The sequence below is a fragment of the Haematobia irritans genome, chromosome 4, assembly GCF_050003625.1.
Source record: "Haematobia irritans isolate KBUSLIRL chromosome 4, ASM5000362v1, whole genome shotgun sequence".
NCBI classification, from domain to species: domain Eukaryota; kingdom Metazoa; phylum Arthropoda; class Insecta; order Diptera; family Muscidae; genus Haematobia; species Haematobia irritans.
The window spans coordinates 171,463,466-171,481,320 of NC_134400.1; positions in this window are offsets into that span (position 1 = coordinate 171,463,466).

Consider the following 17,855-nt stretch of genomic DNA (forward strand, 5'->3'; position numbering starts at 1 on the left):
GTTGAATTAGCGAAAAAATATTGTCGGGAGGCCAAAAATTTCATGTCCTTAAAATACGAATGCAAATTTAGCTTAGCATATATGACGAATATTTCTGATTTAACATTTTTTTAATTGTCCAAAAGTGGATAAACTTTTCAATGAAATCATTTTGTCCTTATAGTTAAGTGATTCGACTTAAAACTAGGTATCTTCACGTGAAAGAAAATTGTTGTTTGACTACCCAATAAACACAAACGTTTGAAAAATGCTAAATTGCAACAATTTTTCAAAACATTTTTTCAAAGGGTTAGAGTAATATTCAAGTTGAGAAATTGTTGCGAAAATCGTGTTCTCAACAAAAAAAACAAACATTACCCTCAACAGTAAAATTTAACACATTAGCAATAATTTTCCAAATGTTATCTTCAAATTGAAATGCATCGCTACTCAATAGTTTCTCAAACAATTTTCGATGCGAGTAAAATTAAAAACAAGTATGGAAAGTCTAAAGTCGGGCGAGGCCGACTATATTATACCCTGCAGCACTTTGTAGATCAAAATTTTCGATACCATATCACATCCGTCAAATGTGTTGGGGGCTATATATAAAGGTTTGTCCCAAATACATACATTTAAATATCATGGAATATATATGGAAGCTATATCTAAATCTGAACCGATTTCAATCAAATTTGGCACACAAGACTACACTACCAATTGTACTCCTTGTGCAAAATTTCAAGCTAATCGGGATAAAACTCTGGCTTCTGGGTCCATATAAGTGCATATCGGGCGAAAGATATATATGGGAGCTATATCTAAATCTGAATCGATTTCAACCAAATTTGGCACGCACAGCTATAATGCTAAATCTACTCACTGTGCAAAATTTAAACTAAATTGGGCCAAAACTCTGGCTTTTGGGACCATATTAGTCCATATCGGGCGAAAGATATATATGGGAGCTATATCTAAATCTGAACCGATGTCAATCAAATTTTGCACACTTGACTATACGACTAAGTGTTATGTTTGTACAAAATTTCAAACAAATCGATATAAAACTTTGGCTGCCGGGTCCATATTAGTGCATATCGGGCGAAAGATATATATGGGAGCTATATCTAAATCTGAACCGATTTCTTCCAAAATCAATAGGGTTCTATTTTGATCCAAATTAGGAACATGTGCCAAATTTGAAGGCGATTGGACTTAAATTGCGACCTAGACTTTGATCACAAAAATGTGTTCACAGACAGACGGACGGACGGACAGACGGAGAGATGGACATGGTTATTCGACTCAGGGACCCACCCTGAGCATTATTGCCAAAGACACCATGTATCTATCTCGTCCCCTTCTGGGTGTTACAAACATATGCACTATCTTATAATACCCTGTTCCACAGTGTGGCGCAGGGTATAACAAGTAAGTAAAGTCTAAAGTCGGGCGGGGCCGACTATATTATACCCTTCACCACTATGTAGACCAAAATTTGTGTAACCATCTAAACTCCTTCCAATTTGTTGGGAGTTATTATGAATGTTTATATTCCCATGTATAAATATTTATATCTTAAGGTATATATTCCCATATATAAATATTTATATCTGAAACGATTTGGAGACAATTTTTTGCACTTCTACAAAATCGCTAGAATTAAATCGGCCAACACCCTGGGATGAAACACAATGTACAAAAGAATAATTATGATTTATCGTGCGATACATATGTATTCGAGATATAGGACAATTTTAGTAATATTTACAATTTTTGCTACTCAGAAGTGGCGATTTTGCAAAGATATTGGTTAAATACCGCCAAGATATGTGGGTTGTGATATATTACTTGGCCAATTCGGGCGATATTTCCTCAAGTCGGAGCTTTATTTAAAATTCGACCATTCTGTGGTAAGTTTGGCATTACAGTGTCTAGAATATGACTATTATATGGGGAAATCATCACAGAATTTTGTGCAAAATGTGGGTATTTTGGCCATATTAGATCAAGATGACACACATAAATAGTATATTAAATGTAATCCCTGTGGACACTATCGAGTCAATTGGATTAAAATCCCATTGAAAATGGGTCTAAAATATGAAACATTTTACCATATTTCCCCTACTCTGGCGTACATATATATGGGATCTATATCTAAATATGAACCGATTTTGACCAAATTTGGCATGCATAGTTAGAATAATAATCCTGCTATCTCAGCAAAAACGTAAATGGGAGAATAATTTTGGCCTCCGTGGTCATATGGGTGTAAATCGGGCAAAAGATATATATGGGAGCTATATTTAAATCTGAACCGATTTCAACCAAATTTAACACACTTAACGATACTATTAAACGTACTCCTTATGCAAAATTTGAAGCACCTCAGGGCAAAACTCTGGCTTTTGAAGCCATATAAGTGCAAATAGGACGAAAGATATATATGGGAGCTATATCAAAATCTGAACCGATTTGAACCAAATTTGGCACGCTTAACGATACTATTAAACGCACTCGTTGAGCAAAATTTGAAGCAAATCAGGGCAAACCTCTGGCTTTTGAGGCCATATGAGTCTAAATCGGGCGAAAGATATATATGAGAGCTATATCTAAACCTGAACTGATTTTAACCAAATTTAGCACATTGAATCATACTCCTAAACGTTCTCCTTGTTCAAAATTTGAAGCAAATCAGGGTAAAACTCTGGCTTTTGAGGCCATATTAGTCGAAATCGGACGAAAGATATATATGGGAGCTATATCTAAATCTGAACCGATTTCAACCAAATTTGGCACGCTTAGCTACAATGCTAATTCTACTCCCTGTGCAAAATTTTAATTAAATTCGAGTAAAAAATTGGCCACTGTGGTCATATGAGTGTAAATCGGGCGAACGATATATATAGGAGCTATATCTAAATCTGAACCGATTTCAATAAAATTTGGTTCACTTGACTACACTACTAATTGTACTCCTAGTGAAAAATTTCAACCAAATTGGGGTAAAACTCTGACTTCTGGGACCGTATTAGTCCATATCGGGCGAAAGATATATATGGGAGATATATCTAAATCTGAACCGATTTCAATAAAATTTTGGGCGAAAGATATATATGGGAGCTATATCTAAATCTGAACCGATTCCTTCCAAAATCAATAGGGTTATATTCTGAGCCAAAACACATAGTTGTGCCAAATTTGAAGTTGATTGGACTAAAACTGCGACCTAGACTTTGATTACAAAAATGTGTTCACGGACAGACGGACATGGCTATATCGACTCAGGAGCCCACCCTGAGCATTTTTGCCAATGACACCATGTGTCTATCTCGGGTCCTTCTGGGTGTTGCAAACATATGCACTAACTTATAATACCCTGTTCCACAGTGTGGCGCAAGTTATAATGAATATTGTTGCAAATACTTTTCAACCAAAATTTGTATAAATGATATCCCCACTTCTTTCAATCGTTCAATTGAAAGTCAAAGACAAAATAAATAACGCACTACAATGGTTAGGTTACGTTAGGTGGCAGCCCGATGTATCAGGCTCACTTAGACTATTCAGTCCACTGTGATACCACATTGGTGAACTTCTCTCTTATCACTGAGTGCTGCCCGATTCCATGTTAAGCTCAACGACAAGGGACCTTCTTTTTATAGCCGAGTCCGAACGGCGTTCCACATTGCAGTGAAGCCACTTAGGGAAGCTTTGAAACCCTCAGAAATGTCACCAGCATTACTGAGGTGGGATAATCCACCGCTGAAAATCTTTTTGGTATTCGGTCGAAGCAGGGATCGAACCCACGATCTTGTGTATGCAAGGCGGGCATGCTCACTTAGACTATTCAGTCCACTGTGATACCACATTGGTGAACTTCTCTCCTATCACTGAGTGCTGCCCGATTCCATGTTAAGCTCAACGACAAGGGACCTTCTTTTTATAGCCGAGTCCGAACGGCGTTCCACATTGCAGTGAAGCCACTTAGGGAAGCTTTGAAACCCTCAGAAATGTCACCAGCATTACTGAGGTGGGATAATCCACCGCTGAAAATCTTTTTGGTATTCGGTCGAAGCAGGGATCGAACCCACGATCTTGTGTATGCAAGACGGGCATGCTAACCATTGCACCACGGTGGCTCCCAATGCACTACAATACTAATTGAAAAACAAGTATATACGTCCGTAAGTTCGGCCAGGCCGAATCTTATGTACCCTCCACCATGGATTGCATAGAAACTTGTACTAAAGACTGTCATCCACAATCGAATTACTTGGACTGCGATAACACTTGCCGATGACAAGGTATCCTAAAATTTCTTAACACCGTCTTCTCAATTGTAAGTTAGTCCATACGGGAATATATTAAACAAAAAAAGGCCGATTAAATACTTATATAATTCAGTTTGACAAAATTAATATAAAATGTTGACAAAATTTTCTATAGAAATAACATTTTGACAACATTTTCTATAGAAGTAAAATTTGGAAAAAATTTTCTATAGAAATAAAATTTGGAAAAAATTTTCTATAGAAACAAAATTTGGAAAAAATTTTAAATAGAAATAAAATTTTGACAAAATGTTCTATAGAAATAAAATTTTTACAAAATTTTCTATAGAAATAACATTTTGACAATGTTTTCTATAAAAATAAAATTTTGGTAGATTATTTTTGGCTCGAGTTGCAACCATGAATATGAACCGATAGGACCAATTTTTGTGTGATTGGGGATCGGCTATATATAACTATAGACCGATAGGGACCAATTTTGGCATGGATATTAGCGGCCTTATACTAACACCACGTTGCAAATTTCACCCGGATCGGATGAATTTTGCTCCTCCAAGAGGCTCCGGAGATTAAATTTGGGGAACGGATTATATGGGGGCTATATATAATTATGGACCGATATGGAACAATTCTTGCGTGTTTGTTAGAGACGACATTCTAACACCATGTTCCAAATTTCAACCGGATCGGATGAATTTTGCTCCTCCAAGAGGCTCCGGAGGACAAATCCGGGAATCGATTTATATGGGGGCTATATATAATTATACACCGATATGGACCAATTTTTGCATGGTCATTAGAGAACATATACCAACACCATGTACCAAATTTCAGCGGGATCGGATGAAATTTTCGTTTCTTAGAGGCTCCGCAAGCCAAATCGGGGGATCGGTTTACATGGGGGCTATATATAATTATGGACCGATGTGGACCAATTTTTGCATGGTCATTAGAGAACATATACCTGATGAAATTTGCTTCTCTTAGAGGCTCCGCAAGCCAAATCGGGGGATCGGTTTATATAGGGGCTATATATAATTATGGACCGATGTGGACCAATTTTTGCATTGTTGTTAGAGACCATATACTAACACCATGTACCAAATTTCAGCCGGATCGGATGAAATTTGGTTCTTTTAGAGGCTCCCCAAGCCAAATCGGGGGATCGGTTTATATGGGGGCTATATGTAATTATGGACCGATATGGACCAATTTTTGCATGGTTGTTAGAGACCATATACTAACACCATGTACCAATTTCAGCCGGATCGGATGAAATTTGCTTCTCTTAGAGCGATCGCAAGCCAAATTTGGGGTCCGTTTATATGGGGGCTATACGTAAAAGTGGACCGATATGGACCAATTTTTGCATGGTTGTTAGAGACCATATATTAACACCATGTACCAAATTTCAGCCGGATCGGAGGAAATTTGCTTCTCTTAGAGCAATCGCAAGCCAAATTTGGGGGTCCATTTATATGGGGGCTATACGTAAAAGTGGACCGATATGGCCCATTTTCTATACCATCCGACCTACGTCAATAACAACTACTTGTGCCAAGTTTCAAGTCGATAGCTTGTTTCGTTCGGAAGTTAGCGTGATTTCAACAGACGGACGGACGGACGGACGGACATGCTCAGATCGACTCAGAATTTCACCACGACCCAGAATATATATACTTTATGGGGTCTTAGAGCAATACTTCGATGTGTTATAAACGGAATGACAAAGTTAATATACCCCCATCCTATGGTGGAGGGTATAATAAATATCTTATTAAAAATATCAACAAATAAGAACAAAACAACAAAACTTGAAATATTTTAAACATTATTTGTAAACACTTTTGCATAGATACTCGTAATTCGATTTCCTTCCTTTTGGTGTCATAAAACTGCATTAAAATTAATTAATATGCGGGCAATGGGAAATTAGGAACGTGCTGGACCGCGTGTTAGAATAGATTTCCAGCAGAAGGAATTCACAAATTATCAATTTTAAACTGACAATAGGATGTAAATTAAACTGACGATGTGATGCACAATTTCATCCAGAAGTTAATGATGTAGGATAATATCAAGTTTTTAGCTATTTTAATTGGTTGACCTTTGAAATCTTTCAGGAAACTTTCTCTTGTCGATAAGCCACTCATTTTTCATCGGTCAGCTTCTTAATGTTTCCATGAAAGTAGCATCGAAAGATTTTAGTTTTCTGCAAAGAGATTTAAGTTTAGTGACTTCTCTAAAGTGCTGATTTAATTTTTAATATAATCTTACTAATTATTAAAAACTATTTGAAGTAGTTCCAGTTAAAAAGCCAACATTTTTTCATTGGCCAGCTTATTAATTTTTTCAAAAGCGTAGAATCCATAGTTTTAGTTTCCGACAAAGATATATATATATATATATATATATATATATATATATATATATATATATATATATATATATATATATATATATATATATATATATATATATATATAATATATATATATATATATATATATATATATATATATATATATATATATATATATATATATATATATATATATATATATAAATATATATATATATATATATATATATATATATATATATATATATATATATATATATATATATATATATATATATATATATATTCCTTAAAGTTTTATTTCATTTGTTTTCACTTATCTATTGTTATAAAGTATTTCGGGTAAATTCAGTTATTTGTCCAATTTTTTTATTTCTTCCAATTGACCACGAACTTCGTTGCACAAAGAAAGTATTAAAACCACATGGTGTTTTCGTTGCATTTTATGTAGTGTTTTGTCAAATTTTTCTCATATTATCTTCAACAACTTTCGTCAACATTGGTATACTAACTCTGCAGGTATTAAATCAAATATATCTCAAAAGATCTGGCATTTTTATTCAGATTGAGGTACACTCAAAAAACAGTGAACCCATCAGGAAGAAAAAATTTTGGTTAGTTTTAGGAAATTTTGATTATTTTATAAAATTTTAACTAAACCGTATAACAAACACTGACATCACGCCGATAAGTAAATGTTTTTCTACAAATTCAAGGAAATTTATTAGAAATAATTAAATTCACTTGTTAAAGAAAATTTTGCAGTTTGAAGGGGAAAATTTGAGTTCAAAATTGCAAGAAAGTCTTTAGTGCCATAAGAAGTTCAAGATGAGCACATTTGTAGTAAAATTTACAAATTTAAAGAAATAATGAACTATTTGTGAGAAGTGCGAATTTAGTAAATCTTTTTGCTTCATTGGAATATATTTTTTCCAGCTTTTTAGTTCATTTAACTAAGGTACGCAAAAAATCATTAGAGTAAAGAAAACTTTCTCCAAACATAAAAATTGCTTGAACTAAAATAAAGTTAAATTGGCTTTAGTGAAATATAAAGTTCACTTTTTTTGAGTGTAGAGCTCCCATAAACATGTGCCCTTAATTTTCATAAATATGGAACTACGCTTTAATTTCCGAACCTATACCAATAATGCCCTACAAATGCTAATGTATTCTACATCACTAGGGGTGGTTTAGGGTATGATATAGTCGGCCCCGCCCGACTTTCTACTTTACTTACTTGTTATTCAATGTACTTATTCATACTCGTATTTGTCGTTGTTAAGAAAAACTCTTTTCAACCCCTACAGTGTTTCAGCTGGTATTTTCAAAAATTTTCAAGAAAATACCCTTTCCATTATCATGTTCTATATTTTCAGTACCCTCTTTAGCTATACTTAAGATACTCTAGGGGTACGAGTCAATATGTCAATGTTGTGTGTGTGTGTGTGTTTTTAATAACAAAAAAAACGCCTCTTTGGCCACTGCTCAAAGGGACTACTCACATTATGCCACATTTTCCATAAGACACGAAAACATGTTGTCAACAAAGGACGTGATATCGTTATTGACACAATATCCTCTTCATTTCTTCAATATTTGCATGCAGCGAGACATCAGCCCCTTGTGCAATTTGGTTATGAGGATCTTTGAAGGGGCGAGTCTGTGATTTGCGTGTGCATTTGACATTTTGTCGCAGTTGATGGATGAACGTTAATTATGATTTAAAATGTGATGACTTTGAATGGATTTAAATATCTGTATATCCCTGGCAGTTGGGCAAACGGTGATAACATTCATTTTCATTCATTTCAACAAAGGAAATTTTTGGGCTTCTTTAGAATGGCATGCGCATATTTTTTGAGAACACATATTAATAAGTTTTAAATTCAATCAATTTTGCATAAGCGATTGTAAGCAGACACAAATTCAACCCCTTTTTGGTTTTTTACGCGTCTGATTTAAATGATGGATTATTAAATCGAAGAATAAAATTGAGAGAAAAAAATATATTTCATTAAATAGCTAACATAGTATGTGCCATCTGTTTGTTTGACAGTGGACATCTCGATCCTGCTTGGGAAAGATTAAACAGCGAATCAAATTTCGCTATACCACCACTAACTCACTTAATATTTGTTTAACAAAAATCCACACGACTTAACATATATACTATATATGTTTATATGTTTGGCCGTAGGCCAAAGTTCAAAACTGAGCTATATTGGTCAAATGAACTCCTGATTTCACTTTTATAATTTTGTATGAGTTTTAATTCATTCTAAGACTTGTCTGAAACGTTATAAAGGGTGATTCTTTTGAGGTTAGGATTTTCATGCATTAGTATTTGACAGATCACGTGGGATTTCAGACATGGTGTCAAAGAGAAAGATGCTCAGTATGCTTTGACATTTCATCATGAATAGACTTACTAACGAGCCACAACGTCGAATTTTCAGTGAATGGGCCCTAGAAAAGTTGGCAGAAAATCCGCTTTTTTATCGACAAATTTTGTTCAGCGATGAGGCTCATTTCTGGTTGAATGGCTACGTAAATAAGCAAAATTGCCGCATTTGGAGTGAAGAGCAACCAGAAGCCGTTCAAGAACTGCCCATGCATCCCGAAAAATGCACTGTTTGGTGTGGTTTGTACGCTGGTGGAATCATTGGACCGTATTTTTTCAAAGATGCTGTTGGACGCAACGTTACGGTGAATGGCGATCGCTATCGTTCGATGCTAACAAACTTTTTGTTGCCAAAAATGGAAGAACTGAACTTGGTTGACATGTGGTTTCAACAAGATGGCGCTACATGCCACACAGCTCGCGATTCTATGGCCATTTTGAGGGAAAACTTCGGAGAACAATTCATCTCAATATTTTCTCCAATATTTTCAAAAATTCGACATTTTTCTAGAATTTAGCATTTTTTTTTCGACTAAATTAAAATCATTTGTACAATTTGTTTTTAACCTATTTGAAACAAAAAGTTAAAATTACCCATTAAATATATGAAAAATGCGAGTTATAAAAAATTTAATTAAAAGAACTTTCTTTGTAGTTAAAATAAGGAACGTCTTTCGGAGGACATTTTTGGAAGTGCTTTTAAAGTTGTGCCTTTAGAACAACTTCTATGTTTTTTTGCTTGTTCATTATCGACAACAACGCTAACAATTATATACGACAGCAAGTTCCACCATGGATTGCGTAGAAGCTTCTACTAAAGAATTCCTTGGGTTGTGGTAATACTTGCCCATGACAAGGTATCTTAAAACTTCCTAACATCATCTTCTAAATTGTAAGTTAGTCCATACGTGGTATATAGTAGACAAAAAAAGGTATATATCGGTAACCGAGATTGAAATATGGGGATCGCTATATATATATTATTATGAACCGATATGGACCAATTTTTGTGTGATTGGGGATTGGTTTATCTGAGGGCTATATATAGCTATATGGGCTAAGTTTTGCATGGTTGTTAGCCCTATACTAGCACAATGTACAAGTTTCAACCGAATCGGATGAAATTTGCTCCTCCAAGGGGTATCGGAGGTCAAATCTGGGGATCGGTTTATATGGGGGCTATATATAATTGTGGACCGATATATACTAATTTTTGCATGGCTATTAGTGTCCATATACTTACAGAAAATACAAAATTTCAACTGAATCGAATGAAATTTGCTCATCCAAGAAGCTCAAAAACCAAATCTGGGGATCGATTTATATGGGGGCTATATATAATTACGGACCAATTTTGGCATAGTAGTTAGAAACCATATACTAACACAATGTATCAAATTTCAACCGGATAGGATAAATTTTGCTCCCCAAGAGGCTCCGGAGGTAAAATTGGGGAATGGGTTTATGTGGGGGCTATATATAATTACGAAACGATATGGACCACTTTTGGCATGGTTGTTGGAGACCATATACTTACACCACGTACCAAATTTCAACCGGATCGGATACATTTTGCTCCTCCAAGAGGTTCCAGAGGTGAAATCTAGAGATCGGCTTATATAGGGGCTATATATAATTATGGACCGATATGGATAATTTTTTGCGTGGTTGTTAGAGACCATATACTACCACCACGTAGCAAATTTCCACCGGATCGGATAAATTTTGCTCCTCCAAGAGGCTCTAGAGGTCAAATCTGGGGATCGGTTTATATGGGGGCTATATATAATTACGGAAAGATATGGACCAATTTTGGCATAGTTGTTGGAGACTATATACTAATACCAAGTACCAAATTTCAACCGGATCGGATGAACTTTGCTCTTCCAAGGGGCTTCGGAGGTCAAATCTGGGGATCGGTTTATATGGAGGCTATAGTTAAAAGTGCTCCGCAATGGCCCATTTGCAATAGGTTAGGTTAGGTGGCAGCCCGATGTATCGGGCTCAATTAGACTATTCAGTCCATTGTGATACCACATTGGTGAACTTCTCTCTTATCACTGAGTGCTGCCCGATTCCATGTTAAGCTCAATGACAAGGGACCTCCTTTTTATAGCCGAGAACGCCTCAGAAATGTCACCAGCATTACTGAGGTGGAATAATCCACCGCTGAAAAACTTTTTGGTGTTTGGTCGAAGCAGGAATCGAACCCACTACCTTGTGTATGCAAGGCGGGCATGCTAACCATTGCACCACGTTGGCTCCCATTTACAATACCATCCGACCTACATCAATAACAACTACTTGTGCCAAGTATGAAGCTTGTTTCGTTCGGAAGTTAGCGTGATTTCAACAAACGGACGGACGCACATGCTTAGATCGACTCAGAATTTCACCACGCCCCAGAATATATATATTTTATGGGGTCTTAGAGCAATATTTCGATGTGTTACCCTCCGTATGGTGGAGGGTATAAAAATGATCCGAACAATTAAGGCGGGATTTGATCGATATTCACGCTGCAGAAACTTGCTCTTGATCTAATCGCGTGGGCTGATGCATCGCATATCAACACATTATTTGGAAGTAAAGCCATTGAAGTTCCAATAAATTCAAGAGCTCACCGATGCACCGAAGTTGCTCTTTCCGAGATGCATATATATATATATATATATATATATATATATATATATATATATATATATATATATATATATATATATATATATATATATATATATATATATATATATATATATATATATATATATATATATATATATATATATGTCCTTGGCCCAAAGTCGATAAACTTTTCAATGAAGTCGTTTTGTGCTTATAGTTAAGTGATTCGACTTAAAAATTGGTATCATAAAATGAAAGAAAATGTTTTGGACTAAGTTCAACTTGACTTTAAGAATTCAGAAAAATTGTTTAACATGAATGAATTTGTATTTACGAAAAATTTTCCAATTAAAGTTTTTGCTTTAATCAATTAAAAGTTTAATTGATTCAACAATTTTTTTTTAATTGAAACAAAAATCAATCTCAAAAATTAATAGTTTCAATAAATTTTTTAATTCATTATGTGATTGAAGACGTTTCAATTAAAAATTAATTGGAACAATTACTTTCGTTATTGAAGACAAAAAATAGTTTTTTATGTGTACAAAGCAAAAATGTGTTAAAAAGTAGAACATGCTTTTCAACACTTTTTTTTAAAGACTGTTTTTTTACTAAAAATATAGCATAATTTCTAATGGAAATCGAGTCTGAATTTTAAAATTTATGTTGTCGTTAACACGTTTGTAAAGGACTATGATAGCACATGAAAAAAAAAGCTGAAAAAAAAACGAGAAAAAAGTTGCTTCTGATTTCCACAGATAGACGGACGGAAGGATATCGCTAGATCGACACATAATTTCACCACGACCTAGAATATATATATTGTACTCGTATTAAAGGGTGATACGGTCAAAATTTGGTCAAGGGAAAACGCGTGTAAATCGGTGAAATCGTTTATTTAAAAAATCAAATTAAATTCTTTTTCAAGTTCAATTAGTATAAAATTCAGAAAAATATTCAGTTAGGCTTTCGCTTTCCAAATCCGAATTTCCGGGCCTCACGCTTGACACCTGCCATCAGATTTTGTACAGGCCACCTAGTCCACCTTCGTCGCTGCAGAAAGCCAGTTTGCCTTGACTGCTGCTCGTCCTTAGCAGTTTTTTTGGTCTTCTTTAGGTTCCGCTTGACAATAGCCCAGTATTTCTCAATTGGGCGGAGCTCTGGCTTGTTGGGAGGGTTCTTATCCTTGGGAACCACCTGCACGTTGTTGGCGGCGTACCACTCCATGGCCTTTTTACCGTAATGGTAAGATGCCAAATCCGGCCAAAACAGTACGGAACAACCGTGTTTCTTCAGGAAAGGCAGCAGACGTTTATTCAAACACTCTTTCACGTAAAATCCTTGGTTGACAGTCCCAGAAGCTATGAAAAAGCTGTTTTTCAGCAGATGGCTTGCCAAAATATATATATATATATATATATATATATATATATATATATATATATATATATATATATATATATATATATATATATATATATATATATATATATATATATATATATATATATATAATATATATATATATATATATATATATATATATATATATATATATATATATATATATATATATATATATATATATATATATATATATATATATATATATATATATATATATATATATATATATATATATATATATATATATATATATATATATATATATATACATGCTTGAAAATATCTGCTACCTTTCCCCTTCCTTTTGCCGTATAAAACTCCTGTCCCGAAAGCTGCTTGTAGTCGGCTTTTTCGTAGGTTTCGTCGTCTTTACCACGCAGTCAAACTTCGTCAGCATCGTCGTGTATAGCCGTGATCGCGCTTTGGCCGTCGTATTTTATTTATCATCGCGATTTGGAGTCACTACCTTCTTGTAAGTCGATAGTCCGTTTTTTGGCTCGATGCACGGTTGTAGGCAATACACCCAGCTTATTTGCGGCATCTCGGAGAGAGAGGTTAGGGTTTCGCTTGAAACTACCGGCAACTCTCTTTGTCGTCTCAGCGGCTTCCGGTTTTCGATTTCCCCCGATCCAGACTTCCTGGCTGTCGACAAACGTTCCCCAAACACTTTAATTACATTTGTAACGGTTGATTTGGAAACTTTTAGCGATTTTGCCAGCTTTGTGTGCGAGTAGCTCTGATTTTCGCGATGCACGAGCAAAATTTTGATACGCTGCTCTTCTTGCTTGGACGGCATTTTGACAACTGAAGAGTGAATTCCAAAATCAAAATAGGAGCAACATTCTACTCACACACACACACACACCTTCAAAATGAGGGGTGTTCAGGTTTTTAAATGCAAAATTGAAAGAAATACGTCAAGTTTATATTGACCAAATTTTGACCGTATCACCCTTTACTGTGTGGAAGTGTGAATGTCTGCGGAGTTTTCCACGGTAAATTGCGCAACTGAATCAATGAATAGTCTAAGTGAAACCTGAAACTAACTCGGGCTGCCACTTTGCCTTACCTAACCCTCATTGGAAAAGACTGTTTTAACTTAATGTTCTATACAAATAAAATTTGAACAAAATTTTCTACAGATATAAAATTTTGACAAAATTTTCTATAGAAATAAAATTTTGATAAAAACCTCTATAAATATAACATTTTGAAAAAATTTCTATAGGAAAAAACAAAATTTTAGCAAAATTTTCTTTAGAAATAAAATTTTGACAAAATTTTCTATAGGAATAAAATGTTGACACAATTTTCCATAGAAATAAAATTTTGACAAAATTGTCTATAGAAATAAAATTTTGACAAAATTTTCTATAGAATAAAATTTTGACAAAATTTTCTTTGGAAATAAAATTTTGACAAAATTTGCAATAGAAATAAAATTTTGACAAAATTTGCAATAGAAATAAAATTTTGACAAAATTTTCTATAGAAGTAAAATTTTAACAAAATTTTCTACGTAAATAAAATGTTGACAAAATTTTCAAATTTTTTGAAATAAAATTTGGACAAAATTTTCTATAGAAATAAAATTTTGACAAAATTTTCTATAGAAACAAAATTTTGACAAAATTTGCTTTAGAAATAAAAATTTTGCCAAAATTTTCTATAGAAATAAAATTTTGACAAAAATTTCTATAGAAATAAAATTTTGACAAAATTTTCAATAGAAATAAAATTTTTACAAAATTTTCAATAGAAATAAAATTTTTACAAAATTTTTCTATAGAAATAAAATTTTGACACAATTTTCTATAGAAATAAAATTTGGACAAAATTTTCTATAGAAATAAAATTTGGAAAAAATGTTTTATGGAAATAAAGTTTGGAAAAAATTTTCTATAGAAATAAAATTTTGACAAAATTTTCTATAGAAATAAAAAAAAATTGGACGAAATTTTCTATAGAAATAAAATTTGACAAAATTTTCTATAGAAATAAAATTTTTACAAAATTTTCTATAGAAATAAAATTTTAACAAAACTTTCTTTAGCAATAAAATTTTGTCTAAATTTTCTATAGAAATAAAATGTTGACAAAATTTCTATAGAAATAAAATTTTGACAAAATTTTCTATAGAAATAAAATGTTGACAAAATTTTCTATAGAAATAAAATTTTGACAAAATTTTCTATAGAAATAAAATTTTGACAAAATTTTGTATAGAAATAAAATTTTGACAAAATTTTTCTATAGAAATGAAATGTTGAGTCTTCAAAATTTGGTAGGTTTTTTTTTGACTCGAGTGGCCAACGTGGTTGAATCCCACACAATTTATCACTCGCATAAAAAAAGGACTCGTGTCGATTGGTCAAAAGAAATGCTCCACAAATACGATCGAGGTGCCTTGAAACACATCTATGACATCGTGACAGGTGATAAATAGTGAATTTCTGTTTATGAGCACGAAATAAACAGCAATTGAAGGTTATGGGTGTTTCAAGATGAGCCACACTCAACAAAAGTTGCTCGGCACGAAGCACTTCCAAGCAAATGACATCCTGTTTTTTCAGAAAAACTGAACATGTCGCAATCGTATCACTAGAACAACGCAGAATAGTTATTTCTGAGTGATACGCAATCAATTGTTGCCAGTTGTCTTCCAAGAAATCAGGAAAACCATCCGCCGAAGACGGATGACTCATTACCACGACAATGCGAACTCTTAAATAACAAATCGGTTGGATGGGTATAGTTCTGACTGGTCACCTGAGTATCTTCTTTTTATTCCCGTACGTAAAAAAATAAAATGAGGGATCAAAGTTTTTCGATCCCTGGAGGTGTGGTTGAGAATGCATGTTTTGGAGACAACTCACTCAGAGTGGCTTCAAGTGCTTCGATAATTGGTCCAAACGCATGAAAAGTGCATAGAACATAATGGAGAATATTTTGGAAAACAACAATACGATTATCGATGAACAACGAGTGCCAAATTTTGGACAACTTATTTACAATCGATATACAACAAATACAGCTTTTTTCTCATCGAGATTGTCTATGGTTGTTGTCGTTTGTTACTTTAGAGTGATTAATTAATTTCAATAACATTTTGCACACCATTGTCACAATTTCGATCAGATCAGATTTAAGATTTAAATGCACATTCGTTCAAACTAAGGAGTAACCCAAAAGCGCTGTATACATACATCATCCATCGAAGGGGATGTACATGAAAAGTGGATTTATTGATAGCTTGTGTGATCAAAACACATAAGCCGCTCTCTTTGAAATCGACAAGAGTAAAAAAATTGTAATAAGAATTGCATCAAATAATAAAGATGTGAGTGATAACGGGGCGTATGATGAAAGGGAATGTTTTACTATAAACTCAATAAAACAAAGATGATGGTTTCGATCGTGCCAATATGTATTTTTGTATGGACGTGTTCAAGATTGCAATTTGTAAGGTAACATCTCGTAAGATTTTATCGGTAGTATGGTAAAGTGGTTAAACACCAAAAAAATGTAAATAAAACCAACCAGTCTTTTCCAATGAGGGTTAGGTAAGGCAAAGTGGCAGCCCGAGTTAGTTTCAGGTTCACTTAGACTATTCATTGATTCAGTTGCGCAATTTACCGTGGAAAACTCCGCAGACATTCACACTTCCACACAGTAAAGGGTGATACGGTCAAAATTTGGTCAATATAAACTTGACGTATTTCTTTCAATTTTGCATTTAAAAAACCTGAACACCCCTCATTTTGAAGGTGTGTGTGTGTGTGTGAGTAGAATGTTGCTCCTATTTTGATTTTGGAATTCACTCTTCAGTTGTCAAAATGCCGTCCAAGCAAGAAGAGCAGCGTATCAAAATTTTGCTCGTGCATCGCGAAAATCAGAGCTACTCGCACACAAAGCTGGCAAAATCGCTAAAAGTTTCCAAATCAACCGTTACAAATGTAATTAAAGTGTTTGGGGAACGTTTGTCGACAGCCAGGAAGTCTGGATCGGGGGGAAATCGAAAACCGGAAGCCGCTGAGACGACAAAGAGAGTTGCCGGTAGTTTCAAGCGAAACCCTAACCTCTCTCTCCGAGATGCCGCAAATAAGCTGGGTGTATTGCCTACAACCGTGCATCGAGCCAAAAAACGGACTATCGACTTACAAGAAGGTAGTGACTCCAAATCGCGATGATAAATAAAATACGACGGCCAAAGCGCGATCACGGCTATACACGACGATGCTGACGAAGTTTGACTGCGTGGTAAAGGACGACGAAACCTACGAAAAAGCCGACTACAAGCAGCTTTCGGGACAGGAGTTTTATACGGCAAAAGGAAGGGGAAAGGTAGCAGATATTTTCAAGCATGTATATATATATATATATATATATATATATATATATATATATATATATATACATGCTTGAAAATATCTGCTACCTTTCCCCTTCCTTTTGCCGTATAAAACTCCTGTCCCGAAAGCTGCTTGTAGTCGGCTTTTTCGTAGGTTTCGTCGTCCTTTACCACGCAGTCAAACTTCGTCAGCATCGTCGTGTATAGCCGTGATCGCGCTTTGGCCGTCGTATTTTATTTATCATCGCGATTTGGAGTCACTACCTTCTTGTAAGTCGATAGTCCGTTTTTTGGCTCGATGCACGGTTGTAGGCAATACACCCAGCTTATTTGCGGCATCTCGGAGAGAGAGGTTAGGGTTTCGCTTGAAACTACCGGCAACTCTCTTTGTCGTCTCAGCGGCTTCCGGTTTTCGATTTCCCCCCGATCCAG